Source organism: Cheilinus undulatus, linkage group 24 (assembly GCF_018320785.1).
Source record: "Cheilinus undulatus linkage group 24, ASM1832078v1, whole genome shotgun sequence".
NCBI lineage: Eukaryota > Metazoa > Chordata > Actinopteri > Labriformes > Labridae > Cheilinus > Cheilinus undulatus.
In genome coordinates, this window is record NC_054888.1 from 14822830 (window position 1) to 14841294 (window position 18465).

General features: G+C 38.2%; 1 protein-coding gene across 2 annotated transcripts in view; it reads right to left on the reverse strand.

Moving 5' to 3' along the window:
- LOC121506530 (tensin-like) overlaps window positions 1-679 on the reverse strand; it is a 145823-nt gene extending 145144 nt beyond the window's left edge. For both annotated transcript variants that reach the window (XM_041782379.1, XM_041782378.1), the window contains exon 1: window positions 267-679. The gene's annotated coding sequence lies outside the window, so the exon portion shown is untranslated. The remainder of the gene's footprint in view (window positions 1-266) is intronic.
- Between the last annotated feature and the right edge of the window lie 17786 nt (window positions 680-18465).

An 18465-nucleotide genomic window follows, 5' to 3' on the forward strand; every position in this document is an offset into this window, starting at 1 on the left:
GAGCAACTTTCCCATGGCAGACTAGCCTACATCCGAAACATGCAGAGGGAAGCCGTTTCAGCTGACAAGACTGCTAGAAAGATCTCTTTTTTGCTCTCACAGCTTCATTTATGTGCAAAAAACTCAAAATCAACTTGACATTCTCCTTCTTTTAAAGCCACAGAGGAATGAAAGGAATTACAAACATTCAAAACCAAGACTCTACATGGAATTCAGTGCAGGAGTTCTTCCACATGCATGTTAAAATCCACCCCTACATGTCTTACCTGTGCACCAGTGCCACTTTTTCTCACACTCTCTCTTCTCTCCCCCTCTGCCTTGTTTCTACCTCTGCATTCTAGCTTCCTTCAGACCCCCCTCTGGGAGAGAAAGAGTGCAAGAGAGGGAGTACCAAATACAGACTCTTTCCTCCTCCTCCTTCGTCGGCCCTCTCGCTCAAAACAACAGCAGTAATCCCAAACGCGTGCCAGAGAGCTACTGAACTTGATTCTGTGTATATGTGTGCCTCATGTGGATGTCTGTGCAGCCTCTGGACTGGACCAGGATTCAGTCTTTATACTTCTGGCTACGGTTCCTCCTCGTTAACTGCCAAGAAATTTTGAAACACGCTATATAAGGCCAAGAAAGTGGCTTGGGGCTCCTTATGATTCCGGTACCCAAAACGAGAGAGCAAAAAGCCGTCTGGGGGCAGACAGTAACTGTATCCCTCTGTATCCCTCCCTCTGCTAACTCACTCTCTATTTCTCTCTCTCTCTTCTCCCTCCTTCTCCTCACAGTCTTCGCTGAAGCTGTTGACACATGCTTGACAGAGGAAGAGAGAGGGAGAAGAACTTTTCTGGTCTTGTTTCTGCACTGCAAAAAAATCTCTCTCAAAGCAGACTTATGCATGGTGATATCTAAAGACTAGATTTTGCAGAGTCACAATACTTAGGGTTATTACCAACAGAAATAGGTGAACATTTTTGCAGGAATAAGGGTGTATACCTGGAAATCATTTCACCCCTATAAGCATCAAGTGACAAGTGATAACTTGTGATTTTTTCAAGTGCTTTATAGCATCCCAAATAGAGCTTAGAATAAACCATGGCACTGTTTTAGCATTGTTGCGTTTGCATGGTTTTAATGTTTTTAGCGTAAGCTTTCATGCCAGGAATATGTAGTGGGAATTGGAAATCATTTTTGAATATTTGGACATGCATTCTTAAAAAAGTAAAAGATTTCCTGCTACTATTTTCTTATGTTAAAAATCTATTTTTTCCCCCTTGTTTTTTACAGAATCAATCTACAAGAAAAAAAAAAAAAAAAAAAGAAAATCTTGAGTTTAAAAGGCATAAATGTGCATAAACAAAAATGTAGAATTTTGAGATTAGAAAGTTGGAAATTGTCCGGTGTTTTCAGTTTTGGTTTTGACTCTCTACAGTTGTAAATTTATGATGCTAAAACTTTTTGACTTTCTACTGTCAAAAATTTCTAAGGCTTTTTAAACTCTGAAATGCCAAGTTTTTCTTGTAAATTTCTGACTTTTTCAACTCAGAAATTTCAGGTTTTTCTCGAACATCTTTGAGATTTAAAACTCAGAAATAACAAGTTTTTCCCTTAAATTTTTCTCTTTTTTTAAACTCAGAAATTTCAAGTTTTTCTTCTACATTTTCAAATTTTTAACTTCATATATTTCAAGTTTTTCTTGTAAATTTTCAACTTTTAGACTCATATATTTCAGGTTTTCTTGTAAATTTCTGACTTTTTCAACTCAGAAATTTCAGGTTTTTCTCGTACATCTTTGAGATTTAAAACTCAGAAATAACAAGTTTTTCCCTTAAATTTCTCTCTTTTTTTAAACTCAGAAATTTCAAGTTTTTCTTCTACATTTTCAAATTTTTAACTTCATATATTTCAAGTTTTTCTTGTAAATTTTCAACTTTTAGACTCATATATTTCAGGTTTTCTTGTAAATTTCTGACTTTTTCAACTCAGAAATTTCAAGTTTTTCTTGTACATTTCTGAGTTTTTGAACCCAGAAAAAACAAGATTTTCTCTTAAATTTTTTGAGTTTTAAACTCAGAAATTTCAAGTTTTTCTTGTAAATTTTCAACTTTTTAAACTCATATAATAAAAGTTTTCTTGTAAATTTCTGAGTTTTAAACTCAGAAATTTAAGTTCTCTTGTAAATATTCAACTTTTCAAACTCAGAAATTTCAAGTTTTTCTTGTAAATTTCTGACTTTTAAACTCAGAAAATTCGAGTTTTTCTTGTAAATTTCCAGTCTTTAATTCATATATTTCAAGTTTTTCATGTAAATTTTCAACTTTTTAAACTCACATATTTAAAGTTTTTCATGTTAATTTTCAACTTTTTTAACTCACATATTTCAAGGTTTTCACATATATTTCTGACTTTTAAACTCAGAAATTATGAGGTTTGTTTTTTTTTTTTTTTTGAAATTTTCAACTTTTTTTAACTTTATTTGTATAGCACCTTTAAATTTAATTTTTTTTTCTCGTAAATTTTGGACTTTTTAAACTCACATATTTCAAGTTTTTTATGTAAGTTTCTACTTTATAAACTCAGAGATTTCAAATCCAAGTGGAGAACTTGTTTAGTTACCTCAAGAAGACTAAAATTAGACTAAATTATTAGTGCTGGACTGTTCACCGTGCATATAACGTATGCTTGTATTTACTTTAGAATATCTAAATTCAGGTATTGATATGAATTGTTTACATTGAATATATTTTACAATTTGGCTGATTAAATTGGTGAAAAGAAAATAAATGCATTGAGTAAAGGTACAGACTAAAATGTAAAGACTTTATTGATTGAACTGGACTTGCATGTTAAGAGGATAATAACCAAAATTGGAAACATTCTTTCAATGATTAGGAGATGCTCTAAATATCTAACAACAAAAACCACCAAACAAGTAATCCAAGCTTTGGCTTTGTCACATATTATTGTGCAGTTGTTTGGTCCAATACCTCACTAGCCAACATTAGAAAATTACAACTTATACAAAATAAAGCAGCACGTGTTGTACTTTCCTGTGGAACGAGGACAAACATTTGTAAAATGCATGTAAGTCTCTGTTGGCTGGATGTTAAGAACAGACTGACATATTTGTTGATGGTATTCATCAGAAATATAATTACAACAAAGATGCCAAACATTTTTTATAGAAAATTATCTTTTAGTCCTGAGACACATGAGTACTCAACTCGACAGGCTGCTGGTTGTTATTTTATCTTACCCAGATCACTTTCTCAACGTACAGTAATATACAGAGCTATGATGGAGGGGAATGCCCTTCCAAATTACGTTACACAACAGAAAAACATAGCAAATTTTAAAATAAAGCTAAGAGATTATTACTCTACTCATAATTTCATCCGTTAGTGCTCCCCAAGAAACTGTAGGGGTACCACTTGGGCCCATATTATATTATTTTATTTTATTATTATATTATATCGTATTATATTATATTATCACTTATGGTGTTGCTCCAATTTAAATATTTATGTATGCTTTTGTTTTTTGTTCTTAGTGTTGGGTCAGGGCATCTTTTGTGTGTGACATGATATATGTGTTGCAATGATTCAATTTTGGAGCTTGTAATTTTGGATTTCAGTGTTCGTCTTGAGTGTTATGTGTGTATTGGTATACTAGTGTGTGTCCTTATAGGTATTTTCTTCTGTATGTAGTTTGTGTCACTCATGGAAATTGAAAAGACCCCAGGAAGAATAGCTGCTGCTTTGCAAAAGCTAATGGGGATCTAAATAAACAAACAAACAAACAACCAATTTAACTTGGTACAGTCAAGGGGACTAACGTTTCAAATGTTATAATTGGCATGAAGCAATACTAAACTGTCTGCCATATATTGCCAATTTCCATTAATGTCAATTTCCATTCCGTTATTTAAGCACCAAGCTAACAAACCCAGCTATACATTCCAGTCCATCTCTTAGAATCTTCAGTTGTTTTTTTTCCAAATAATTTTTTGAAGTTATCACCAGAGATTTTCAAAAGGTGTTTTCCTTGAAATACCTCTCCAGCTTGTGGTTCTATAACAATTCCCAGAGGATCTTTTTACCCATTACCTCCAAAATCTAATCAATTTATACTAGAGTGAGAGTTGATACTTGTGCAAAGTTCGAGTAAAATCTCTCAAATCGTTCCTGAGATATTGTGTTGACAAGCAAGCGATGAACATTGGGTTCAATGACCTTAACCCCAGGCCTTCAACCTCCAAAGTGAAATCAGTTCATCTTCGAGTCAGAGTGGACATTAGTGCAAAGTTTGAGGTAAATCTCTCAAAGTTTTCTTGAGATATTGTATTCACAACAATGTCTCAGACACATAAATGGAGGAATGGATCACCAGAAAAAACAATGCTTTAGGCCTTTAGCTATTGCTGGAGCAGAGGCATAACCAAACCCTTCTTGATATAAGAATAGTATTGTAGAAATTGCTCGATTCTGTTCTTTCTCCTTTGGCCACCACAGTTCATTTTAGACCATTTTTCTTCATCATGCCCCTGTCTGAGTTCACCAGCACTCCTGTACCCAAAGAAATTGGAAGTGGACAGACAGGCCAACCAGTTCTTTCTTACTCCGGAGGAAAATATTTGCCAGCCTCCTGTTGGATTTAAACACTTTGGGTGAACTTAGCTCTTGACCTCCAGAATAAGTCTGGGCTAAATTGGGCCATCAGTCATCTGCTAGCACCCGCTTATTAGGCCTCCCGTACTGTTTGTCTGCCAGCGCTATCTCCCGACTACCGTGCCGCATCTATACCACTGAAGGGCGTCGCTATGGAGATGTGCTGTGATGACTCTTTGATGTGACGTGTTTGCGCCGGGGAAACAGACTGGCCTCTGTGAAGGGCTGCTGAGGAATGAGGAGGCTTGGCTCTGGTGAAAGTGTGTGTGTCTCATCATCTTCTCTCTCCCTCCTTGTTCTACCTTTTTCACTTTCATGCTTGGGTAGTTACTCTCTTTTCCTTGCCAACATTCTTCAATGCTTCTTGTCCCTGCCTCCATGCACGTCTTACTGTGCTTTTGGTGTTGCTCATAATCTTTTTTTTCTTCTGTAGAAAAAGCTGATAAAAAAATATTCTTAGTAGGGAAAAGAATGTCCCTGAAATAAGTCCTGGAAGCGTTTTCATGGGCCAGTTGCAAAAAATGACTCTAAGTCCAAGTCGAAACTGTGTTGCAACTTGTTGCTAACAAGGGCCTAAAGGCCTGCCACATAATTGCTTGCTGGCTTAGTTAGCAACCTGAGTTGCTGGTTGAGGCTTGCTTCTGTGCTTGAGCATCATAGACAAATATAAATGTAGATGTGACTTAAGGGACACTTCCTGGGTGCCTTCCTTAGGAGGTCTTCAAGGCACGTCCAACTGCATCAAGACCTCGGGGTAGATCCTGAACTTGCCTGAAGAATTATATGTCCCCTCTGGTCTAAGAAACACTGGGGTTCCCCAGGAGGAGTTGGAAAATGTTGGGAAGAAGGATTACTGTATCAACTTACTTGGTCACGGATGCTTCTTTGGTGCCTCCCTTTTGAGGTCTTCCAGGCATATCAAACTGGGAGGAGACCTCAGGTGCAGAACTTGCTGTAGGGATTATGCATCCTTTCCAACATGATAATGCCTCAGGATCCCCCAGGGAAGGTTGGACAATGCTGCCCAGGGTGAAAGATATCTCAGTCAACTTGTTCAGTCTGCTGTAAGGAGCCAGTTGGGGTGGTTTGGGTATTTGATAAGGACTTTTCCTGGGCGCATTTGTGGAGGTCTAACAGGCATGTCCTAATGGGTGAAGACCTTGGGGTCAACCCAGAACTAGCTGATTATATATCCCTTCTGGACAGGGATTGTCTCAGAAATCCCTAATAGTGGTTTGGAAATATTGGTTCAGAGCGGGATCTCTGGGTTAACTTACATGGGCCAATGAAAGTAACCAGTTAAGGTGCTTTGGCATCTGATTATGATACCCCTGGGCACCTCCCTTTGGAGGTCTTCCAGGCATGTCAACCTGGGTGAAGACCTCAGGGAGACACAGAACTTGCTGGAGGGATAATATAGGCTTGGGAATGCCTCAGAATTCCACAAGAGGAGTTTGAAAATGCTGCCAGGGAGAGCGATGCCTGGGTCAACTTGCAAAGGCAGCTGAAAGGGGCAAGTTATATAGATTATATATCCATTCTGGTCCAGCAAACCTCTAAGGATCCCCAAGGAATGGCTGGAAAATGTTGCTTGGGAGGAGGATGCCCAGGTCAACTTGTTTAGCCTGCTGCCACCTTGACCCAACCGCAGATAAGAAGTCGAAAGTAGATGGATGGAAGTGTAATGCATTCAACTGAGAAAATACAAATCCTCCATGCTTTTTTCCTGAATGAACAAGATCATAATAAACCCACATCTTTCATCAAGTATACTGGATCATAACTACATGTCTGAAGTTCGAGACAAAACAAATGGCTTGACTGTGCCGTAAAAGGCCATGGAATTTTAAACAGTTCTACCAAAACTTCTGTTTATCAAGCCTTAAGAGTAAGGTAGGGGCAGGACAAGATAAATATTGAGCTTCATTCTGCCCCGTCTCGAACAATGTGGCGTGTGCATATGTGTGTGTATATATGTATGCAGATATTTATAAATGTATATGTGTGTGTGTGTGTATGTATATACATATGTATATTTTTATTTATTTGTATGAAATTGGACTGGCAAGTTGACACAACCATACTGAGCAATATATTTTTCTTTTGTTGTTGTACGTTCGAGATAAATAAATCAAATCAAATCAAGAGTACTTCCTCGAGTCAGTTTTTCCATCGTAAATTTTACAAGATTCCATATTTTCTCCTTCTACCAATCAATGAGAATGTGTGACATTCACAAACTCACATAAGAAACATAAATAGACCCAGATTTAAACTTGTGAGGTGGTAAAATGGGGTTGCACCCATGCCGCTTAAAATATTAAAGAGCTTCTGGGTTCATTTTATGGAGCATGTCATTTGCCAGAGGGCCAATTAAAGGCCTCTCCCAGTTTTCACACATCCACACATGTGAACACTTTGATTCAGACGCAGAGATGCCAGGGTTTAAAACTTAGTCCTCAAACCACTTGACCTGGAAATCCTTCAAAGGAGGCGGCCCGGCTTAGTTCAAGTCAGGTTTGGTAGAGTATGGAATGTGCATGAGTCGAGTCTGAGACAAAAAAATGTGCTTTTAAGACACTTTGCAAAAGCAAAAGTGAGTTGTTACAGGTAGAACTTCAGAGAGAGCATCCCTCCTGTTTCTAAAAATGCTTAGCTGTGTCTTGCACGTCATTGCCTGTGTTATGTAAGCAGCGAGTGAGACAGCCTGACAGAAAGGGATTTTAGGCCACTAGAGACGAAAAGAAGGGACCGTTGGGAGTCTCCTTGCGGCAATAATATCCCCTGGATTTTCTTTTGCATGACAAAGTAACTATTGAATCTTCTAAAAATAGACATCCAGCGTGTGACTGGGGTACCAAATCAGCTTGAAAAACCTTAACAGCTTGAAGAAAGGGATGTTCTTTCTTAGCTCAAGGGTTTCAGCTAAGGTGTAAACGTTGTCTTTTTTCCCCAAGGATGTGATTGTGAACTGTAAATGCTTAAAGATGTAGTCTTGAGACAAGAAACTTGAATAAAGTACCTTGGAATACATGCCATTGGAACAAATTTTGCAACTTTTGTCATTAATTTTCTTGGTTATTTTGCTCAATAGTCTGGCTGAAAACCACTTACATTGCCCTCTTACTGGTCACACTAGGCAACAATGACTAAGAGTTTTAAAGGTTCTATTCCCAAAGAAAGAACTTCTGTAAAACTATTGAACAAGAAACCACACCTTTGTTATTTAATGTGAAAATACACTGTGTTGGTTTTATTCCTGGATTGCAACTCTCACTCATTTCCTAGCCATCCTGTTTTACTCTGTAGTGCGGCTACAATATCGGCAAACATCTTCAAGAACAGAAGTGTACTTGTAGATGTTGTTTGGCTGCAGCTGAAAGAAGCGTCAAGTAAACAGGTTGTTTGGTAAGCAAAAAAAAAAAAAAGTCTTGCAGTTAAGTGGTAGAAGCAGGAAATATTCTTATCCTGAACCCAGAAAAAAAGTAATTGTATTAATTCTCAGCAAAACCAAATTTAACCCACCAATGAGCAAGCATTTGTCAATATTAGTGAGGAAAACTCCCTTGAAAAAAGCAGTAACCTCAGGAAGAACTAGACTAACTGGAATGTAGCCATAAAGTGAGACTAACCTGATGAGAAAGAGACGTAAAGATGGATAAAACTAGCCACTTTCTTACCATTTTGATTTATATTTCTTTCTGTCTTTTCCTTAAGTCTCTTTTATGAAGTTGGTTCCTGTGCTGCCTAGTTTGGTCTAGGTCAGGGGTCATCAAGTACATTTGCACATGGGCCAGATTTAGTCTTGACAGAGTCTCTGGGGCCTGGACTGTCAAATAAAGAAAAATTAAATCAGTATTTTGTTCTGATTGACATATTATTTTATTAGTATTTGTATTTTCTTTCAAAACACAGGACATGTTTTTGGCATTACCAGTGAGATCTATCCTGATCTATAATGCCGTAGACCAGAAGGAGACAGGCATGCCCACAGAATTGGCTGGAAAGAATGGGCCCTCAACAATTATGATTTAGCACCAATATGAACTCATGTTTCACACTTCTCACTACTTCAATGCTTCATTCTGCTTTTTTTTTTAACCGTTTTGCCAGTTTTAACACATTTTTGATACTTTTTGCCTTTTTTCCCCCTTTGACCCATTTTTTTCCCATTCTGTAGCTCCTTAAAGTCACTTTTATTGTGTGTCTTATCCCTCCTTTTTCCATTTTTGCCACTTTTTGTCCATTTTTGATATACTTCTTGGCCCTTTTTTCCTTTTATACTAATGGTTTGCCACATTTTGACCTCTTTTCACCACTTTCCCTGCAAGTTTTTGGCCCTTTGTGCCACTCCATAACCCATTTGGACGCTTATCACCCATTTTTGTCACTTTTTAACCCCTTTTCACCATTCTATCTGGCCATTTTTTTCCAGTTTTAACCCATTTTTGATAATTCTTGCCCTTCTTTTTTTTGCCTCTTTAAACCATTTTTTGCCATTCTTTAACTCCGTTAAACCTCTTGTCTTGTTTAATCCCTCTTTTATCCATTTTTGCCACTTTCTATTTTCGCCACTTTTCATTACTTTTTTCACTATTTTTGCCACTTTTAACACACTTTTTTAATACTTTTGCCCCCCTTTTCCTGTTAAACTTATGTTTTGCCACATTTTAACCTCTCTTCACCACTTTCCCTACAAATTTTTGTCCCTTTGTACCACTCCACAACCCAGTTGGACACTTATCACCCATTTTTGCCACTCTCTAACCCCTTTCCACCACTTTTTCTGGCCATTTTTGGCAGTTTTAACACATTTTTTAATATTTACTAATAATGGCTGACAAGTGAATTTCTGTTTAAACAGATCAAATGTTAGTCATTTTAAAAACTATTTGAATATTAATTGCTTTTGGGGTGGATTTAACAGCTGCAGACATTTTAAGCCAAAAGATATTCTTAAAACCACAACATTTTCTTTTCCTTCTTTTTTGATTTTAATGATCTTCTGGGGCCAGACAGGAAGCTTTGGGGGGCCTGACTTGGCCCCCGGGCCGCCAGTTGATGATCAGTGGTCTAGGTTATTCTGGGTTTTTATTATAGAATCTTACATATATGGGTTTTTAATGATGTGTTTCTAAACTGAAACCATTTTCATGTTTAGAATGTTCTGCTCATTTTTATGATGTTGGAGTTACATTGCTGGCTGAGTTTTTCATGGGTTCTTCTGTTGTTGGGGTTTTGTCTTTATTGTGATGTTTTACTGTTTGTGTTTGATGCTTTGTCGTAACTGTGATTCTGCTTATTGTCAAAGCACTTTGTAAACTTCTGTTTTTAAAGGTGCAATACAAACAAAGTTTTATATTATTTTATCAGTCTTGAAATCAATTCTCAGTTCAGTTTTGTAATCCTTGCCCAAAAATTCTTGCCTAATTTCACCATTGACAAATTTGCACAGGATTAAACCAAACTTCAAGAAGTGTAACCTCTTGTTTTGTCTAAAGGCAGGCTCAGACTTCACAAATTATCCCAGATTTTGGACTGACTGCAACAGTGAAGCTTATCATCAAACCTCAGGCCTGATTTTGTGTATAAGGAATGACAAAAACTGACCTAATCAATGACAAATCCTAGGTGCCTAAAAACCACAATTCAACAAGGTTAGCATGTCAGAATTTTTCTTGCATTGTCATCTAGTTTGACACCCTTACCTGATGTCAACGACTTGAATCTGAAGGAGACCCAGTCCATCTTGGCCTCCTCCTGATAAATCTGTAATTGTTATCAGTAATCTATAATCCAATCTATAATTGTTTCTTTTCTGTAGAGTGTACAATCATGTACATCAGGTACAATCATGTAGAGTGCTTCTGTTGTAGAGAGACTGACATGCTTTGATCTGCCCTCCAGGAAACCTGGAAACTGGCACGAAGTTATGGAGACAGTGGCGTCATCAGCATACGATAACAGTCAGGATCACACTTGTAGTGTGGAGAGTGTGCTGGCCAAGATGGAGCAAGATTTTAGTTGCATAGTCTGACATAGTGCAGCCATGAATTATCAAAAAAATTGTGGAGTCTAAGGCAGCCTTGGGTTGTGACTATTTTCTAATGGGTTTACATGATAACATAGAAAAAAACGCTTGGCTGTTGCACTTGCTTGGAAATATACGTACTTTAAGATCTTTTTCAAAAGTTTTTGAGCTCTTAGGTGGCAAGCAGTCTTGTCATCAACTCTTCCCTTTAAATAGCTTGTTGGTTAGTTTAACCAGACAATAAACTTTCTTCAAATACAAATATCAATACTACTAATACAAATACAAATGATACAAGTGACAATATGGATATCAATATTGTAAAACTTCTAATACCAATTAAAGGCCTAGTAATTTACTAGCATGGTGTTACCACACCTTTTAACAAATAAAATTAGGCCTTAATTAGAGGCCCCTTGACATTAATGCAAAAAAAGAGCTTGCAGATCAAAAACAAGGGAAAAATAAGAGCAAGACAAAAAAGTGGGGAGATAGACAGGAAAAATCCTTCCCATTTTTACACAAATTTCTAATCTCATATTGATACCTTTCCCAAAAAACAATTAATCAGTTCATCTTTGTTTGTATAGAAACATTACAAAACTGAAGTGATCTCAAGACACTTTGCAAAAAGGGCTGGTCTACACCATACTGTCTGTTGTGGCCTATTACAAAATACCAGCGTTAACCACCATGAGCACAGCACTTGGAGAGTTTAGCCCTCTTACAGCGGCGACAAAAACCTTCCCTTAAGGGGCAAGGATGTCGAGCAGAACCAGACTAATGTCGAAAGCTCTCTACCAAAGCCATGCTGGGGTTGGAAAGGGGCTCAAACAATTGGTAGGGTGTGGGAGAAAAGCAGGAAGAGGAGAGGGACAAGAGAAACAACAATACAACAAATGAAAGACAGATTTATGGAAGTCGTGGCCATGTACATATTTCCCATTTCATCGGTGATGACTATAAAACCAATAATGGTAGTATTATGTGAAGAATTAGCAATAACAACCATGACCAACAGAAAACAGAACATCGTAATGTTAGCATTAGCAGCTAGGATGATAATGAAACAGAGAGGACTATAGTCATAGTCTGAGGTAAATAAAAGCCCTGGCTATTGATTTATATTTAACAGTAAAATTGGGCTTTAACAGTATAAGTGCAAGGTATACAATTACCAGACAGGGAAAGTAGAATAGTAGGTCAAGAAAAGGGTTGGGGTGGTTTGTGGTTGCGTGATTGGTAGAAATCTATGAGTAAGAATTGAAAAACATTGGACTTTTGACTTTGGCTGAAAAATCAAATCAGAACCTTGAATCAGAATTGAAATTTGTGCTAAATTTGAAGAAAAGCCCTCAAAGCATTCTTGAGATATCATGACCACAAGCAAGGATAAACATAACGCTCAATCATCAACCCGGGACTTCTATGATACTGTGTTCTCAAGCAAGGGATGAACATGAAGCCTAATGACCTTGACCTCTAACCCTAAAATCTAAGTATTTTATCTTTGAGTCAGAGTGGACATTTTTGCAAAGTTTGAAGAAAATGCCTCAATGTGTTCTTGAAATATAACTAAGACTGGCCAAAACAGATGGACAATCCAGAAACTTAATTACTCTAGCCCTGGCTTTCGTCCATGTAGGGGCACACAAAATGCAATGTGTCATGCAAATGTTAACCTCACTATTTTCTATGTCCAGACCCTAACCAGCCAATCTCAAGGCTGGACAAAACAGAAATACCAAAACCTAAGACATCATGTTTGATTCCATCATGTATTATGGAAGAGCAGCATAGTTTCCCAAAACAAATTTGTCTTGTGGCAAAGCTTGAATTGCAGCAGCAACACATATGGCACGTCAGACAGGACCACATTTTTTGAAAACACAAACACATAAACAGTATTCTATAAACTGAAGCCAAATCAAGGCAAAAGAACACTCCAGTATTGTTGTTTACATGGGGAACATTCAACCTTCTTGCGTGATCCTGCTCTTGTCCAACCACTTCCCATAATTCCTCTCTGGCCTGTACCGTTCCCTGCCAAACCCTCGCCTGTGTATTCCAACCCGACAGCCCCTTCGAACAGCGCAAACCACTGCAACGGCATTCCAGGAGGCTCCTCCAAGACACGGTCGGGATAAATCATAAGGAAAAATGAGGGCCTGTTTCCATGGAGGGTGAGAGAGACCAGAGAGCTTACAGACGCTGCACTATCCAGTCAATGCAAGAAAACACACAAACCTGCACACACTTATGGATGATATGTTCAAGGGTGGATCTGTTTGCATTTTCTTGTTGCAGTGGTGCCAAATCCAATCTTGGATCCAGGCAGTGGAAAGTGTTGATCTATTTGTAACTCTTAGAAAGCTAACCAAAAAGACACTAGGAAACTTTCATTAAAACTGGCAAGTTGCCACGGTAGTGACATGTTTACATGCTCAGAAACATCACACAGCATGTGCTGGAAATCCAAAGAAGGTAGAAAACAGATATAACTGTGTTGAAAACAATTTAAAGAAGATCTAAAGAAAGAGAGAAAAGGAAAGTCAGAATGGGTAGCAAATTTCTTGCAAAGGTTTGGATATTTTCCAGTTTTTAGGGCTCCAAAATTATCCAACAAAAAAAGCAATTCAAGGGGAAAATTGACAGTTCAACCAGCATCTAGCATGGCTTAACATGTTTCCATTTCTGAAATCTGAAACATTTAAATGTCTTTAAAGTCTCTGAAATGTCAAACATCAATCCAATAAAACTGCTGCCTGAAAGGCTGAATCAAAGTTGACCACTGTGCATAATTTGAAGAAAATCCGTCAAAGCATTCTTGAGGTATCACATTTATAAACATGAGGCCCAACAATCTTTACATTTGACCTTAAAAATCTAATCTGCTATCTTTGGGTCAGAGTGGATACCTGTGCAAAGTTTGGAGAAAATTGCTCAACGCATTCTTGAGAGAAGAAAAACAAGCAAGAGGCCTAATAACCTTAACATTTTACCTCCAACCTCTTAAATCAAATCAGTTAACTCTTGAGGCAGAGTGGACATATGTGCAGAAATTGACAAAAAACACTTAGAGCATTCTTTGGGGATCATATTAACAAGTAAGGGATAAACAAGAGCTCCATTGATCTTGACCTTTCACCTATGGATTAAAATCTGAGTTTATCTTGGAATCAAAGTGGACATATGTGCAAAGATTGAAGAAAATTGCTCGAAGCATTCTTGAGAAAATGTCATTACAAGCAAGGGATGTACAAGAGCCCCAATGACCTTGACCTTTTACTTATGAGCTTTAAAATGTATAAGCTTATCTTTGAATCAGATTTGTCATGCAAAGTTTTAAAATTCTTGAGTGACTGGTTTTACAAGCAAGGCATGAACCGTAGGCCCAAAGACCTTCACTTCCAACTTTAAAAATCTTATCCGTTCAGCCCTGAGTCAGAGTGGACATTTGTGCTAAGTTTGAAGGAAATCCATCCAAGCATTATCCATATGTTGTCTTCACAACTAAGGGATGTACAAAAGCCCATTTACCTTGAGCGTCAACCTTTCACTATCCAATTAGTTCATCCATTTGTCAGAGTGGACATTTTTGCAGAGTTTTGAGAAAATTTCTCAAAGCTTCTTGAGTGATGCCTTTGAAAGCATGGTATCAACAAGAACTTTGACAACAAACTCAACTGCCAGTTTGTCTTTGTGTCCGAGTGGACATTTGTGCAGAGTTTGAAGAACATCGCTCAAAGCGGTCTTGAGTTACCACATATGTTCAAAAGCAACACGAACAGAAGGGCTAATGAGCTTGACCTTTCACCTATGACCTTTAAAATCTATGATTTTATTTAGAAGTCAGAGTGGACATTTGTGCAAAGTTTCAAGAGCACTCCTCAAAGCTACCTCAGCGATTGCATTCACAAGCAAGGGATGAACCTTACAACTTACAAAATCTAACCAGTGATAGATGTAAGTCTGAACAGGTTGCAAATTCCAGGTTGAGTACCATCATATAATTTCATACAGCAGAGTTGATCTCAATCAAAAACAAAACTGTTAATGAATGCTTTTGTTTCTAAAATAGCATGTTTTCTGATCCAGTGGACCATAATAATACATAGTGATGGTATGCCATATGTATGTTTCTAGCTTGTTCCACAACTGTTAACAGTTCAGTGGTATGTGAGAAAGACAAAACAAGGATTTAAGGTTTCTTGTAGAACATCAAATTTCCCAAGCATAACTTTGAATACAGAGAACTAGAGAGCCAGGTATGATTCCCCCAAACACCAGACTCCCTCCCAACAGAGCGCCTCTGTCTCAAACCCACAACTTGGGTGTCCAGCCAGATTTAAGGCAGTATCCCAACCACAAAACCCCCCTCCCGACGAGCCTCCACCTCAACATAGACGACCAAAACAGCTACACTTGGGTCTACACGTCTGTCTCGTATACACTCGGGGGACAAAAGTGCGTCTGTCGCCAAGCTGCATTGTCCTCGGGGCTCCAATAACAGAAGTCCACTAAGGGAAGGCTGTGGTTGGATGGGAGGAAAACAGAAAAACGAAGGGTAGCCCAAGACGGTTAGGCGTTCTTCATCAAGGGACATAAGTGGACATCTGTCTTTTAGATGTTCTGCAGAGATATTTTCATAAGCTTTAAAAACTTCATGATTGGACCGCATGTGGTTTGAGATTTCAAAGTTTAGCAGAATGAGGCTGAGAAAGGGAAACGGATCAGTAATGCACCACTGGCAGGAAGATTACAGGGAAGTTTGGGAGATTTTATGGACTTCAAGGTACAATAAGTCAGATTCTAACAACCTGACATCCAATTTCAGGACATTTATCTAATAAGAATAATAAAAAGAAATGGAGAGTGGATTAGATAATCACAATAACTCACATTATTCATTGTCTCGCTCAACACACTCAAGCCATGACAAGTTCCTTTTGCCAGTTCATGATAAAAACATCAAAACAGGAAGTCAGTTACTATCAGTTTAAGAGAGACTCACTCCCCACCTGGAGTGAGTAACCATGGCCTCAGACTTTGCACTAAGTTGCAAACTGTCCCAACGCCTGTTGGAGGTCCCCAGACGAGGAGGAGAACAAAACCACATCATCTGCAAAAAGCAGAGACGGAATTCTGACATCCCTAAACTAGTGTTGTAGCACTCGGGAATGATCTTGGCCTTGACCAGTCTCAAGATCATATTTTGAATGTCTTGGTCTTGTCTTGGACTCGAGAACATTTTTACTCAGTCTCATCTCGTTCTTGGACTGGCTGGACCCAGGATTTTCCATCAAGACCGGTCAAGACCTGCACTGATCTGCTATTCTTTGACTTCATCAATGTGATAATAAGGAGAAGCACTTGCTTGAACAACAAATTGCTACACCTGCAAAAACTCAGGCATCAGTCCATCTTATTTCTAGTCAGAAATACCTCTGAACACTTACTTTAGGCCTCACTCACCTGACAAATCAAGATAAACATCTCATTTTCAGATATATTTTTTAACAAATTTGTTAAGATTTCAGATTTTTACAAGTTGTGCTTTGAAAGCGTTGCTGACACCTTGTTTTTATCTGCCAAATTTATTTAAAAGAAGACTAAAATTAAAGAGAGAATGCTCTTAAACTGTTCGACCTTGTCATGGTTTTTTAAAGTGGATTCTTATGATCTTGGTCTTGTCTCGGTCATGGTTTTGACTTGGTCTCGACCCCCAAAAGTCTTGGTTTTGTCCTTGTCTTGGTGCACTCTGTTCTCGGGCAAGTCTTGGTCTCAGATAGTGTAGTCTTGAGTACAACACTACCCTGACTTGAAAACCCTTCTCCCCCTGGCTGCACCTCAAATCCGGTCCATGAATACACCAACATAATAGGAGATAAGGGGCAGCCCTGGCAGAGGCTGGGAACATGTCTCACTTTGTTCTGAAAATGCTGACACAACTGTCACTTTGGTTATACAAGGACCTGACGGCTTGCCACAGAAGCCCCAAGACACCCATATCCTTGTGGTTCCCCCCAAATTTTCTATTTTCAACTTTTAAATTGATTATGTAATGTGTCCCTTCTCACAAATTGTAGCTATTAAGAGGCACCTTTAATGCCTTGATTTTGTCTGTAATTGGAAAAAACACCCAGTTTTGTGAAAAATTTTACTAAAAAACATGGAATACCTCCTTGAGTAAGAAATAAAGCTCAGATGCTTATCGTTGCAGACATGTATGACAGATTTACTGCCTTTCATCAACAGTTAAAAATATTTACCTTTATCACACCCTCATTAAATCAGAACAGGCTCCATTAAAATTCTGTAAAAACACAGACGTTGCATAGAATGTAATAAGGCCACCACTGAAATGTAAAAAAAACTTACAGAGGGAAGTTGTGGTGGTTTGAAATAATAAACACATAAAGTGAAATAAGTGCCTCAGTGGTTATCTTCACGTCTGTTGAACTGCTACAACCTCATTGTGCTACATGACAAATTTACTGCTCCGGGTCAGCATGTGGTCACACGAAGAAAGCATTGCCGCCTGCCTAAATCCACACTCCTATTTGAACAAAGTCTTTACTTTTCCACACTTTTACAGCCTGAAACAATGAGCGTTTCCCTGCCATATTGTGTCCTGTTTATTTTTATTCAAGGGTCATTTTCAGTGGATGAAGCCAACATAAATGTTTGGGCCCCGGGTTGACCAATTACAGAATAAGCACATTGGCAAATACGGATTAGAACAGCGCCAAAGCCCTAATTTTGATCTAAATTTACCAAATAAAAGAGATTTTCTTACCATTTTCTCTTTCTTTCTCATTCAAAATAATTCCTGTCCAATGTCTGTCACCACCAGAATGAATGAGTCATGATTCTGGCTTTTCTGATTATTCCCTCAATTGCCACCACAAATGGCTTTGCTTGGTTTTAGAAATATTTGGGAGATTTTTTCTTGGATGTTTTAGGAACACACAGCTTTTGTTCCTATAGTAATATTCTGTTAGATTGATGTTTTTTTAATAGTAGGAGGTAAGGGACAGAGCAGAGGAGAAACATTTTAGCGTTTCTCCTCACCAGTCACAACTGAAACCACTAAGAATAGCCCTCTTCCTCTCCGCCCTTCCCTCCTCTAAGCTATTCATTCCTCCCTTCCGTCCTTTTCATTCACTCTTCCCTTTTCCACGAGAGATCCGGACCAAAATATAAAAAGGTAGAAGAGGGGGATATGTAATTTCACTGAGAGAAATGGTCTTTACTTCCTCATCAGTACTTGGGGTTTTCTTATCAAACATCCTGCAGCTCAAGCAAATAAATAAACTTAAAAGGTGTATATAAAGTGATGTAACTTCTGCAAATGAAGCCAAACAAAGAAATTAATTCTTCTAATTGAACAGCAGGTTTGCAGGATGGTTTTGCGAGACAAACCTGACAAGAGCGTCCATCCTAAGACCAAACTTCAGAGCTGAATCAATGAGGATATACAGCTGAAAGAAAGGCATACATACGCTATACCGATAAAAGTATTTGGCCACAACTGTTAACCCTTTAGGCGCCTCAGCTTTTTCAAGAAAATAAACAATTGTGATATCAAGATTTCAAAAGGCTGTAGCTTGAAAGTGGTTAGAGATAAAGGCATACTGTAAATTAGAAAAACTTTCAGTATGACCCAAAGCTTGTGGTGAGAGTAAATTCACTCATCTAATTAGCATATTCTGACATCACCAGGAGGCCTCCACCACCACTGCTTCTACCACGTCTGCCCCTACCTCCACGATGTTT